The sequence below is a fragment of the Rhipicephalus sanguineus genome, unplaced genomic scaffold (genome assembly GCF_013339695.2).
Source record: "Rhipicephalus sanguineus isolate Rsan-2018 unplaced genomic scaffold, BIME_Rsan_1.4 Seq618, whole genome shotgun sequence".
Lineage (NCBI taxonomy): Eukaryota > Metazoa > Arthropoda > Arachnida > Ixodida > Ixodidae > Rhipicephalus > Rhipicephalus sanguineus.
In genome coordinates, this window is record NW_023615635.1 from 18,002 (window position 1) to 31,891 (window position 13,890).

General features: G+C 50.3%; 1 pseudogene; it reads right to left on the minus strand.

Annotated features, from left to right (window-relative positions):
* LOC119377921 (pumilio homolog 2-like) overlaps positions 1-13,890 on the minus strand; it is a 120,031-nt pseudogene that overhangs the window by 6,017 nt on the left and 100,124 nt on the right.

Sequence of the window (13,890 nt, forward strand, 5' to 3'; positions counted from 1 at the left end):
AGTCACTGGCTGCATCGCAATGCACAGTGTTCAGTTTCGTGGGAGTTTCACTTTTGCCGAGGTTTAAATTGCATCGGATGACAACAACGTCGGATCGAAAGTTTATTGCCACCTTGGATTTTTTAGAGCTTCCTTTGACAGCATAATGATACGCGCAAAAAAATAAATACTTCACGCCCACTTCGACCACGCATGTTTCTTGCAGAGGCGTGTTTGATTTCGAATAATATCGACGCCTGGTCATGCACCGTGTTCGCTTATTCGAATGTCGCTTTGGTTGTTTCGAGCGCTCGCTTGGCCAGCATCATACTATACTGGGGCGTAGCCAAGAGGGGGGGGGGGTGTTCAAACCCTCCCCTAAAATTTTCAATTTTGCTTGCGTATATGTACACGCACACATACAACGTACGCAAGAACATACATAAACTATGATTTATAGTTTATGTATTGGTTTTCCCATTGCGCGCGCGCAATGGGAAAACCAAGCAAGAGCGACCCGTCCGAGCTACCGGAGCTTTCCCCTCTCTCCGCTGGGGCGGCGGACAGCGCTGCGCAAACTTGAGCGCTGGAGGCCTATAAAGTGTTGCGGATTCTCGAGAGCGGTACACTCAAACCTCGTTATAACGAAAATGGATCTAACGAATTATCGGTTATATCGAAGTAAATGAAGAATAGTCCTGCCATAGCTACAGTGTTATAGGTAAACGTTTATAACGAATTTTCGGATATAACGAAGTTATTTCCGTGGCAGATGCAACTTTGTATAATGAGGCTGAGTGTACTTGCAACGTTGCGCTCGGCACCTTTGTTGCATGAACGCACTAGTTCACGTGAGGCGACGTCAAACGCGGCCCTGTGGCTCAGCCTTGTGCTTCTTTTGCAAGCTTCCCACATTTTCGTTCTTTTTGAGTAATACTTTGCAGAAAAGGTATTTTTCTCATATTAGTGAAGTACCCCTTCAGAGTGCCAAGAGCACCACTCTCAAAGTGAGAAAACAACCGGTAAGCCAGAAAACATTCAAAATACATAGGTGGAAACATCACTTCGAGGTTTCTGCATTAAGGGGAGACTCTGGTCTTCTAAAAAAACTTTTGTTTATTGTCATATTCAAATGAAATTTTCAGGCAATGTATATTTTAACCTGCTATAAACAGATATGCAATCCATTTTTTTTAGCTCAAGTAGTTTTTGAGATATTAAATAAATAATGAATGATCAAATTGCCCAATTGTTCTGCAATTTAATCACTGAATATCCTAGAAAACTTGATATGGCCATATTCTGGAACAATCAAACCATTACTGTATTTAGCTATATTTTATAAAAGTTATTGCCATCTGTAATGTAATGGTTGGGAACATGAAAATTTTTATCAGTTTTATCAGCATATAAAACTTTTCGCTTGACCAAGTCCATAATTTAGTAGTATTATTGTGTATGGGAACTCATAAGCTTTCAATTGCAACAAGAATCATTCAAATCTGATCACAAGATCAAAAGATACTGTGGGCAACAGTATAGCACATAGGCGAAAACGGATTTTGAGAAAACTCAAAAGAAGTGAAGACTTGGTATAGGTTTCTTCTTGCTACTAAAAAGCAACAGATAGAAGTCCTTTTCGCTCTAGAACCACCAGGCACATAATCACTATCATTTTCTTTCACCACGCCTCCTCTCATGGCATTCCTGAAGTTTTCTGCTCTGGTATGCTTCTTGTCACATGCCGCTAGCCGCCGCTGGTCCTTTTCTAGACACCTTTCAACATCTGTGCTGCCTTGACTCAAATTCAGCTCCTTCAAAATGGCCTCAGAGGCACGTTTCTTTCCAGCATTGAACCGGGTGACTGCTTCCGCAACAGCAGTTTCGACAGTGAAGAGCGAGGCGTGTTTGGTTTTTGGCAAAAGCGACCAGATTACTGAATGGAGGCTCTCATTTGAATTCTGAGTTTGCCTCGTTGACAGCGCTCCAACAGCTTTCGATCTGAGAGGTGAGCGTACACTGGGAGGAGGGCTTCAGCAACGTATTCAGGGAGGTTGTACCGGTGCTTGGGAGGAGCCTGCTGCCTTGCCACTGCCTTGTTGTATGCACACCATGATTCTTCGCCTTTTGGGCACCGTGAATGTTGTGGCTTTGTATCTGTGGAAGTCACATGATAGTACGTGGCAAGGACAGCATTCTCCATCTCATCAATGTTTCCCTGGTGTTCCTTGAGTGCCCAGCCATAATACAGTAGAACCCTGCTGTTACGTTCCTCACTGCTGCGTTTTTCCGGCTGTTACGTTGTTTTCCGCCGGTCCCGACATAGCTCCCATAGGATACAATGTATTGGGAACCCCGCTTTTACGTCGTAACTGTCGGACCGTTCCCGTATGATACGTCGCGAAGTGCGCTCGGAGCCGACCGAGTGACTACCGAAGAGAGCGGTCATTGGCATTTTCACGCAGCTTGGCCTGGTTTGATCGAACATTAGCCGCATGAGAGATGCAAGCAACAGGATCTTTCGATTGATGCAAACAAATGCATCGCCTTCGAGATTCGTACTGCAAAAATGGCGTCTATGACGTAATTGCTCGCGAAAGCAAGGCCTTCGAGATTGGCATTTACTATGGAAAAAGCATAGCCTTTGAGATTTGTATTTCACAAACATGGCGTCTACGACGTAATTACTTGCGAAAGCAAGGCCTTCGAGATTGGCATTCACTTCTGCCATCGCGTTGGCGTAGACTATCATCATCGTTATTTGTCGGAGGACGGGAGGAGTTCGAGCTGGTTGGAGCTCGCATGGTCGTGCGCGCGGTTCGCGGTCGGACTCGCCGCGCTGGTCGTGATTGCGTGTGCTTAGTTCTTTCATGCCTGCAGCTGTTGGTGTTAAAGAAATCGGATACGTTGATTGAGGCCGTCCCCAGCTCCGCGTTTCTATCCGTCGACTAGATCGTGGCTGAGCGCGCCAACTTTCGTGCTGCTCGTAAGCACTGAAATAAAATTCTGTACCACTAAATATTTTGTCGTTTTTCCTGTTTTTCGGCTCTTGCGTTTCCTGTCTCTTACGTTATTTTCTACGGTCTCTTCAAAAACTTATCAGCGGGGTTCTACTGTAATTCGTAAGCTTTGTAACAAGCTCAGCAGTGAGCTTGCCTTTGCCACCGAGCTTGGCCGACCTTCCCCTTTGCTCTTCTGCAAGAGGTTTCTCAGTGCAGCACCCATTCGTTTATGAATGTGATTAACACAATCCTCCTTTTCGATGGGCACAAAGCCATACACTTTCTCCTCCTGAAGGCTGTTGAAAGCGCGGCTATCTCCGTCGCACAACATCGTTGTGTAACGCAGTCCATGTTTTTCAAGGGACCGGCCAAACAGAATTTTGGCAGCCTCCACCTCCATTTGGCCAGGCTTGCTCGAAGAGTTTTTTTGGCACTTATGTCGAGCTCGCCACTCACTGTATCGTGGGTCACCGTCCTTGGGGCCGTTTCGCAACCCAAACAGAAGTTCGATAGAACTTTGAAGTCCAGCACGTATCCCGAAAAGAGTTCGATCACAGTTCCCACACAAATGTGTGACAGGTGTCCACGAGTGAGCCAAGTCCAGTCTGTAGAGGTCGCTACTATTGTGCTAATAGACGATATTCCGCAGCGGCGCGCGGGCGCTTCCATGTTTGATCACGTGATCGTAACTGGCCTTCCCCCAGCCATTTGCCCCAGCCAACGCATTGGGCCAGTGAAGCTGCCGTGGCCGTACTACACAAGCTGGTTGCTGCAGGGTGTAAGCAAGTCACATACTTGCGCAGCAAAACATAGTTCTACATGTAATCGCCTCAGAGTTGAAAACGTTGAGACATTTGCATTTGTTTGGTACGTACCACGCCACAACGATAAGGGATATGTTTAATCTGCGTCGTATTTATGGCATATGTCTTTAATTGTTGTATTAGCAACCGCCAGTAGCTGGAGTTACAAGCCAACATGGCAGCACCCGCGCAGACGCGACACCCCGCTTCGATCCGAACTCGCGCTTGCTACTCGGCCACTGTCCTCACAGCAATAAATAAATGGCAAAATCGGCCATCGCTTTGTGTCAGCTCACGCTGGAGAAGAAACGTCAGGTATGCTTTGTCTTTTTATTGCGATCAGCTGTGTTTATTTAGCCATGCCTGCTAAGCCTTGGCTCGGACTATATGAGAATGAATCTTGGAAATACTGCAAAATACCGACGAGTACATCGCTCTCGAAGCTTCAGGATGCGAATATAAAGCAAATAAATGCGTAGGTTTTGAACTTACGGGCCACACAGCGCAGGACGACGACGTGGTAAATTCGAGGCGGAAGGAAACTACATCCACAGGTGCCGCCATGTTTACTTTTCCGGCGCTGCCGTCTGCACCGTCTGCTCGCTTTTACTAGTGTGTGCGCAGATGCTATGGGAACGCCGAGCAGACGATGCGACGCGGATGGAGACGTATTGAGCAGTGCTGCCAAAGGCCACGGCAGGGGGATGGGCATGGAGACGGCCACGGTGCGGTGGCGCCATCTAGTTTGATTTAATAAACCAGCTGCGGAAAATCGTCTATAGGTGGCGCCCCCCTCCTTGATGTACGTGATGTACGGAGTAGAATAAAGTTAGTTGTTGTTGTTTGGGTTCAGTGGCGACCGGTTGTCTTACTGCGGGCTTGACCGGCACTCATGCCATGACTGCGTCATATTCTCGAGTGAACCGATAACACTACATGGTGTCAGAAGTGGTCGACCACCGACGTCGCGCTTACCCATCGTCCGTATCATGCCTACCGAGCAGTCCAGCCCGAAGTGGGTGGGCGTCAACCTTCAGACGCCGGAGCCGTTCGACTTCGGCAACGCGGGGACCTGGCCGACGTGGAAAAGTCGCTTCGAGGACTACGCAGCCATCTCGGGTCTCAAAAATGCACCGGAGGAAACACAGGTGCGCTCGCTCTTATATTGCATGGGCCCCGAAGCGCGTCCGCTCCTCGACACATTTCGCTCAATGCGGCGTCCCTCACTCCGTACGACCGTGGTAGACCGTTTCACTGAGCATTTCGTGCATCCAAGCAACGAACTATACGAGTCCCGTTTTCACAGACGCGTACAGCAGCCAGGCGAGAGCGTTGGCAGATACTATGCCGAGTTATGCAGGATGGTGAAACGCTGCGCCTATCCTTCAGTGCAAGTTGAAGAAAGGCTAGTACGTGACAGATTCGTCGTTGGCTTGCGCGCTCGCGTCTTTCAGACCAGCTCTGCCGAAACGCTAAACTCACTCTCAAAGAGGCTTGGACGCAAGCACGCCGGGCGGAAGACGCGGAAAAAGAAAAGCGGCAGTCGCAAGCTGGAGCAAGTTATAATATCCCAACGCTTTGCAACTGGACGCTACAAAGATGCAGAAGGCCGCTCGACATCACCGGAACGCGAAGCCTTCTTTCGAGCATCAGAACGCAGACACGCCCACCTGCGGATTCTGTGGCCGCGCGGCTCATCCTCGAGCGCAATGCCCGGCACGCAGCTCGCTTTGCAACTTTTGCAAAAAGAAGGGGCACTTCGCGGAAGTTTGTCGCTCGCGGAAATCGAAACAAAAGTCGGCTCTATTCACCTGAGCACCGTCGGGGCGGGGTCAAGTCTTTATTAGTGGACGTCATCGTGGACGAGTACACGATGCAATTTAAAGTTGACTCTGGCACCGAAGTCTCTGCTATACCCAAAGACTTCCCCAAGCTTCCAGCCAAGCTGGACAAGGTTGACACGGTACTTACCGGTCCTGGAGGTCAACCATTGCGGGTACTCGGTTCATACAGCCCAACTTCGTTGGCGCGGGAAGACGTCCTTGCAGCGACTCTTTGTCACTGAATCGCTCTCTGTCCCTCTTCTGGGACTACCGGCTATACAAGCCCTCGACGTTGTGAAATTCCTTGGCGGCGTGCAGGCCCCTTTGGCATCACTTCAAGCTGACTTGTTCCGCGGACTTGGCACTCTCAAGGAGGAATATCGAATCCGCTTGAAGCCTGGTGCTACACCATTTTCCCTCAGCGTGCCTCGTCGCATTCCCATTCCGCTACACGAAACCGTGAGGCGAGCTCAACAAGCTCGAAAGTGACGGAGTGATTCGCCGCGTCGACAATCCAACGCCGTGGTGTTCTGGACTGGTAGTGGTTCCTAAAGCGTCAGGAGATTACCGCCTTTGTGTTGACTTAACCCGGCTGAATGAAGTCGTACTTCGAGAACGCCACATCCTCCCAACGGTCGAACAAGTCCTCGGGCTTATCGGAGATGCAACGGTGTTCTCCAAGCTGGACGCCACAGCGCGTTTCCACCAAGTGAAACTGACGACGGACTCTCAAGAGCTCACGACCTTTAAACCCCTTTTGGCCGTACTGCTTCTGCCGCCTTCCATTTGGTATAACCTCAGCGCCTGAGTATTTTCAGAAGCAGATGGCCAGAATTCTTGAAGGACAGGAAGGGTAGCCAATATGATCGATGATATACTCATTTTCGGACGCACTAGAGAGGAACATGAGGTCCAACTGAACCAGATTCTGTCCCGTCTTGCTGAGGCTGGGGTCACGCTGAACAAGAACAAATGCTTATTCGTTTTTCGGAAGTGCCATTCCTTGGAGTAATCGTGTCCGCTCAAGGCATCAAGCCGGACCCAGCCAAGGTAGCAGCCATCAAGACCATGGAAGCTCCAAAAGACGTTGCAGGCGTCAGGCGTCTTCTCGGGATATAATCATCTTGCTAGGTTCTTGCCACATCTCGGAAATAACCGCTCCAATCAGAGCCCTCCTCAAAAGTCTTCAAGTTGGACTTGGGAGCACGAACAAGAGGCCGCATTTGTCAGGGTGAAGGAGATACTGTCATCCGATAGGTGTATGGCCAAGTACAATCCGTCATATGCCACCGCTGTCTCAGCTGATGCTAGTTCGTTTGGACTTGGGGCAGTCCTGCTGCAGACGCAGCCATCAGGCGAGCGCCGTCCTGTCGCTTTTGCTTCCAGAGCAATGACGAAGACGGAGCAGAGATATAGCCAAACTGAAAAGGAAGCATTGGCTATAACCTGGGCTCTCTGGAGGTTCGATGAATTTGTGCGTGGCATCCCACTGGATGTTGAGACAGATCACCTACCCCTCGTCTCTCTTTTGGTAAGATGGAGCTCGACATATTGCCTCCTAGAATACAAAGGCTGCGGATTAAAGCAATGCCTTATCAATTTAAGGTACTTCACGTGCCTGGTAAGCTTTTAGCTACAGCGGATACTCTCTCTCGCATCAACAACCCGAATGAATCTTCTGCGGATGCTGTGCAAATCCTTAACACAGAAACTGTGGCTCGCACAACCCTTGATGTGATGGAGCTCTATGTTGCAGAAACAGTGGCTGCTACGTTTGAAGTTTTGCCCCTAAATGTGCAGGAAGTTCGTCGAGCACAAACTTCGGATGGTGAATGCACTACATTAATCTCCTTCTGTCAGCGGGAGTGGCCTCGGAAAAACAAGCTGCCATTACACATCTCCAAGTATTCATCGGTGGTTGATCAACTTTCTGTTTGCGACGGCGTACTGCTCAAAGGTACCCGTTTGGTGATCCCATCGTCACTTCGATCTACAGTCTTGGCACGACTACACGAGGGACACCAAGGCTGTAACAGAAGTAAGCCTTAACGCGAGATTCGGTATGGTGGCCTGGCATCTCCAAGGACAGTACCTCTCTGGTCGCCAACTGTGAGACATGCGCTCTCACACGAGTTAACTTCGCTGAGCCACTCGTACCGACCCTCTCCCAGATCGCCCGTGGCAATTCTCGGCATGGACCTATTTCTTCTGCGGGCAAACTTTCCTCCTGGTAGTTGATTACTACTCCAGGTACCCAGAGGTGATAACCTTGAGGAGCACAACTGCGCAAGTTGTCGTCGATGTGCTAAAGAGCATGTTCGCCTGCCATGGGATACCGCAGGAAATTCAGTCTGACAATGGCCCGCCATTCTCGTCACAAGACTTCGCAACCTTCGCTTCCTCGTATGGCTTTGTCCATACGACAGCAGTCCCCACTATGCCCAATCAAATGGGGAAGTGGAGAGAATGGTCAGGACGGTCAAAAAACTCTTCACCAAGGCAAAGACCCTCACATGGCTCTCCTGTGTTACAGGGATACCCCAGGCGTCAACGGTTTTAGCCCAGCTCAGCTCTTGATGGGTCGTCGGCTAAGGACCAAAGTCCCTAAGAAGGAAGAATTGCTACATCCAAGCGTGCCACCAAAAGACGCAGTAGCGTCGAGGAACGCATCCTACCAAAGAAAGCAGGAAAGGAACTACAATCGGCATCATCGGGCCAGGCATCAAGGCAGCTTCCCGTAGGACAACAAGTCTGGGTGCGGCCAGGAAATGTAAAGGGCACTGTGTTAAGCCCAGCACAGAGACCTAGGAGCTACATAATAGAAACAGGACAAGGCGGTATCTTGCAGCGTAACAGGTGTCACCTCGTCCCCTTTGTTCCAGCATCATCGTTGCCACCACAAGCTTCATCAGAAACAACCGAGCCACAGCCGCAAGTAGCTAAGCCATCTCAAGGTCCTCCAAGTACCACGGTACGACGAGCGACTCGGGACGGGCTGGTGATCCGTGTTGGTGGTGATGGTGATGATAGTGATGGTGGTGTTGGTGGTCGCGATGGTGTGTGTGCACGCGTAGTGGCCGACGCGTGGTCCCACCGGACCGTCTGAACTTATGACTGCCGAACGTGCGGAAAGGGGGGAGATGTAGAGGTCGCTACTATTGTGCTAATAGGTGGCGCCCCCCTCCTTGATGTACGTGATGTATGAGTAGAATAAAGTTAGTTGTTGTTGGGTTCAGTGGCGACCGTTGTCTTACTGCGGGCTTGACCGGCGCTCATGCCATGACTGCGTCTATTCTCGAGTGAACCGTAACACTACACTGTCAAATGAAACTGCGATATTGCCGGGGTTCCCGAAATTCAGTTCGGAATAGATGGCCTTCACAGCTGTCCGCACTCACTCGACGCCCGCGGATGCGTTCACGGCGGCAGGGTTCATCTTTGTTTTTACGTACTTTTTGGTAGGTTTTGTTGTGCATACCGCGACGGAAACATTCAGCGGCGAGAAAATGTCGTTTTAGCACTGTCTGCCCATTGCCCGTGCTCATAACTGCCCGAGCAGCAAGCACATTCACTTCGAATGGGTTGCAGGTCGCATTCCCCCCTGCTCTCGGCGAGCTCCATCCGGTGTGCTGACATCTCCACAGACGGCACAGTTCACCACTATTTTAGCTGCCACTCCGTACTCACGGTCGCCCTTGAAAGTTCAAGGGCCGGAACAGAATTCGCACTTCGCGCACCGAAGCAGTTGGTTCAGCAGTGGTAGCTTAGCAGCATAAACTCGGTGCCGCACCCCGCCGCTTCCGGGCAATCTCCGATAAGCGACTGCTTTCGGCGGGTATCTGATAATGAAGACAGCTTCTGACGTTGCTCTTCTGCGCGATGTTCAATAGCCACTTTCTCAGCTTCTGAGACAAGGAGCGTGTCGACGCGCATTGTCCTGACGTGCATTGGCCACGCAGAGCGCTTGCGCGCCGAGCTTCGGTGGATGTCATACACCCGCTGGCGCATGTCGCAGAGCTCGTCGCCGTCGATCCCTCGATGCTGCTTTAGGTATCCGAGACCGACGCTTGCGTTTTTTGCCGTAGGCATGAGCCGTCGCGAACTTGCGTCGCCCGTCAGCCATCGTCGCGTCCGACACATTTTGACAAGGCGTCTCGCATTGTCGGGCAGACGAAACTCCGTCGTCCAATCAGAGAGCAGGATTCACCCCACGTGGTCAAACGCGCAATGCCGCGCGAGTATTTCCTCTTTTTCGGTGGCGTGCAGCTCCATAGTCGCCAGACCTAGAGGTTTTTCTCGCTAGAATTGATGTAGAAGAATTCAGCTCTCGAATGATTCCAAAATGGCCGCGCTGCGGCCAACGGTTACCGCAGACGACGGCATCGAATTGCCTGTTTTCGGGGAGGGGGGGGGGGGGGCGTTTTCAAGCGAAAGCGATCATGAAGCTCTCTTTAGAGCGCAATAACAAAATAAATACTCGGCTGAACGCGTTACTATAGCAGCAATAGATTCTTTAGGACGTTTAGATTAGAGCACTGCACGGGCCGGATTTTACGGCCCGGGCCCGCTTTATGAAGCCCGGGCCCGGCCCGGGCCCGGGCGTACTTGACCGTACCCAGCCCGAGCCCGGGCCCGGCCCGGGCATACTTGACCGTACCCAGCCCGAGCCCGGGCCCGGGCGTTCATTAATAAACTAATCCAGGGCGCGCTTGTTCATGACCAGTCCGACCCGGGCCCGCTAGAGCATATTAGTTGTTGATGATGATTATTAATGATGCCGTGCTCTTTGTAGCGGGCGATCGGACGGAAAATTCGGTGTGTGCATGCATCGAAATGTTGCTTAGCCCGCGGTGGTAGCTCAGCGCGGTTAAGCTGTTAAGTCCTAGGACACGGGTGCGATTCCCGCGGCGACGGCGGCCGCAATTTGATGGGGGCGAAATGCAAGAACACCCGTGTATATACTTACCTTTAGGTGCACGTTAGAGAACTCGAGGTGGTCGAAATTGATCCGGTGCCACTACGGCGTGCCTCGTAATCATATCGTGGTTTTGGCACGTAATACCAAGGAATATAAATGAAATGTACCGTATGTGTCAACCTCGAATGAAAGACCGATATCTTTATTCCTCCCGTGGGAACAACCGTGATCTGGCCCATTGTTAGTGCTGTTAATATATATATATATATATATATATATATATATATATATATATATATATATATATATACAGAGAACCCCGCTGATACGTTTTTGAAGGGACCGTAGGAAATAAAAGAGACGGAAACGTAAGAGCCGAAAAACAGGAAAAACTGCAAAATATTTAGTGGTACAGAATTTTATTTCAATTCTTACGAGCAGCACGAAAATTGGCGCGCTCAGCCGCGATCTAGTCGATGGATAGAACGCGGAGCTTAGGACGGCCTCATCCACAAAAATGTAATCAACGTATGTGATTTTTCTAACACCAACAGCTGTAGGCATGAAAGAACTAAGCACACGCAATCACGACCGGCGCGGCGAGTCCGACCGCGAACCGCACGCACGACCATGCGAGCTCCAACCAGCTCGAACTCCTCCCGTTCTCCGACAAATAATGATGATGATGAGTCTACGCCAACGCGATGGCAGAAGTGAATGCCAATCTCGAAGGCCTTGCTTTCGCAAGCAATTACGTCATACACGCCATGTTTGTGCAATACAAATCTCAAAAGCTATGCTTTTGTCAATAGTAAATGCCAATCTCGAAGGCCTTGCTTTCGCGAGCAGTTACGTCATAGACGCCATCTTTGCAATTTGAATCTCGAAGGCCAAGCTTTTGTTTGCATCAATTGAAAGATTCTGTTGCATGCGGCTCTCATGCGGCTAATATTACGGTCAAACGAGGCCAAGCTGCGTGAAAATGCACCATGGCCGCTCTCTTTGGTCATCACTCGGTCGGCTCCGAGCGCACTTCGCGATACATACGGGAACGGTCCGACAGTTACGACGTAACAGCGGGGTTCCCAATACATTGTATCCTATGGGAGCTATGCCGGGACCGGCGGAAAACGATGTAACAGCCGGGAAAACGCAGCAGTGAGGAACGTAACAGCGGGGTTCTACTGTATATATATATATATATATGTGATCTGGCATGTTTATAAGGAAACCCACCACGATGTACTTGTTACTTTGACAAAGCCTGGTCCCGCAGACAAAACGTTAGTGAAAATATACAGTGCCAATCTATATCTATAATGGTGAAAAAAAAATAGCACTTCAACTGCTTTTCTATTTTTATTGCTAAGCTTTACTAAGAGCCAACTCTTTGCACGTCACTTCAGCTTGGCACAGTCACGGCGGACTAGAGGGCGGCACGCGCGCACTCCCTTACGGCCTGCTCTTCGGGTCTAGTTCCCACCTTTCACCACCGCTAGTTGTGGCGCTGCGGCCCAACCCTCGCCAGTTGAGCTACAGCACGGCCGGGGTAGAGGAGTGGTGCGCGCTCACTTGCTGCTCCTCTAACCCTCCCCTGGCTACAGGTGATACCTCTCCGTGCTAATTTACATGGGCGTCTTTAACAATTAAATTGTTCAAAAGAGCAATAAACTCTGGCCTTGGATAGCATAGCCCGGTCTTCCCTTGGCCTTGCAACAGTACGTACAAAGGATTGTCCTTGTTGCATGTTGTGACTAGGATTTCACAGGATCCGCAACCAAAATCCGTTATTAACTTGGGCAATGTATATATCGCCAACATATGACAAGCCCGAGTGAATCACCGAGCTTGGTGTAGGGGCTTGACATTGCGTTAGGATCTTCCAGCCCGTCGTGAAACTTTTCAGTGTGGCTGCCACTTGCTAGGCATCAACATCGGGCGTTATGACTTAGCCTATGGCATAATGACTTAGCCTTCACAATCCGATCAAGGGCAGCCGTAACGGCTATTTGTCGAATTCGCCCAAACAGTGCGTCAATCGGATCGCTATTTAGTTTCTTAGTCAGCACGTAACTGACGCCTTCTTGAAGCAAGAAGCGTGTAGTTTCCACAGTGCATTGCGTGGTGAACAGCAACGCTTGAAAAGTCTCATCTGTGAGAGCGCCGTTGCCTGAGGCGACTGAACGCTACTGTACATTTTTTATGTACACAGTGAACTTGTTTTCAAGCCACAAGTATACTACTTCGTGAACTATAGCAGCGAATGTATTCATTGGTATCGGTGATAATCCACGGCAGATCCAAAACACGTGTGGCAAGCGTGGTCGGTTCACTCGGCCAGAGGCGAGGCGTCGACTGAGAAAGAGGGTTGGGAGGTAGAGGGTTGGTTCGAAGCGCTCCCACTCGCAAAAGCTGCAACGAGCTGTGGAGAATTTGTCCTATGTTGTTCCCTTGTTAGGTACGCAGGCCGTAAGGAAGTGCGCACGTGCCGCCCCTCTAGTCCGGCCGTGGCACAGTGTACCTTAGACCATGCAATGCATAACGTTTGCGTGTGCTCGAAGGCCCGACTTACGCCTTTTAATGAGCGGGTCCGAGTCCGGCCCGGCCCCAGCCTCAAGCCGGGCCCGGCCCAGGCCCGCAGCTTCAAGCCCGGGCCCGCACTTTCAAGCCCGAGCCCAGGCCGGGCCCGCCGAAAAACGCTTCGGACGGCCCGGCCCGCGGGCCGGGCCGGGCCCGTGCAGTGCTCTAGTTTAGATTGCGAAAAAAAAATATTTCAAAAAGTCGATTTTTTTGTTCTAGAAGACCCGTGTCTCCCCTTAACTTGCCATGGTGTCATACACTTTGGCTCCCTCTGCTAGGGCCTACGCAAGCCTTTACTGGTTAGGATGAATAGTATCGTGGCCAAAGTAAGGAAAGTGACATTGAAATCTGTGCCCTCAGCCTGACATTTAGCTGCTGAGGTTACGGCGAGAAGTCCACGAACAAAGCTTTGATGTTCATTCCTCTTCTAATAATGAACTCACGGTGGCAAATGAACGATGACTTATTGGTGTGAAGCAATTTAGTGTTTCACTTTAGCATCCCTTTAGATACAGTCACTTTACGGGATATGTCTCCTCACCTGTCCTTGAAAGGCGTTGATGATGAACTGCAGCGCTGAGGGATCCACACACTCTACTATACATTCTGTACAACGTGGTTGCCATTCTGGTCTTTTAACGCAGTCAGCACGTGGCCGTCCAGCTCTTTCACAACCTCTTTCTGCACAAAACAAGGAACGAGATCAGCATGGGAAGGAAGAACCAAATAACCAGAGCATGTCGGCATTTACTTAACACATTGGAACCGAAAACTCGGTACAACCT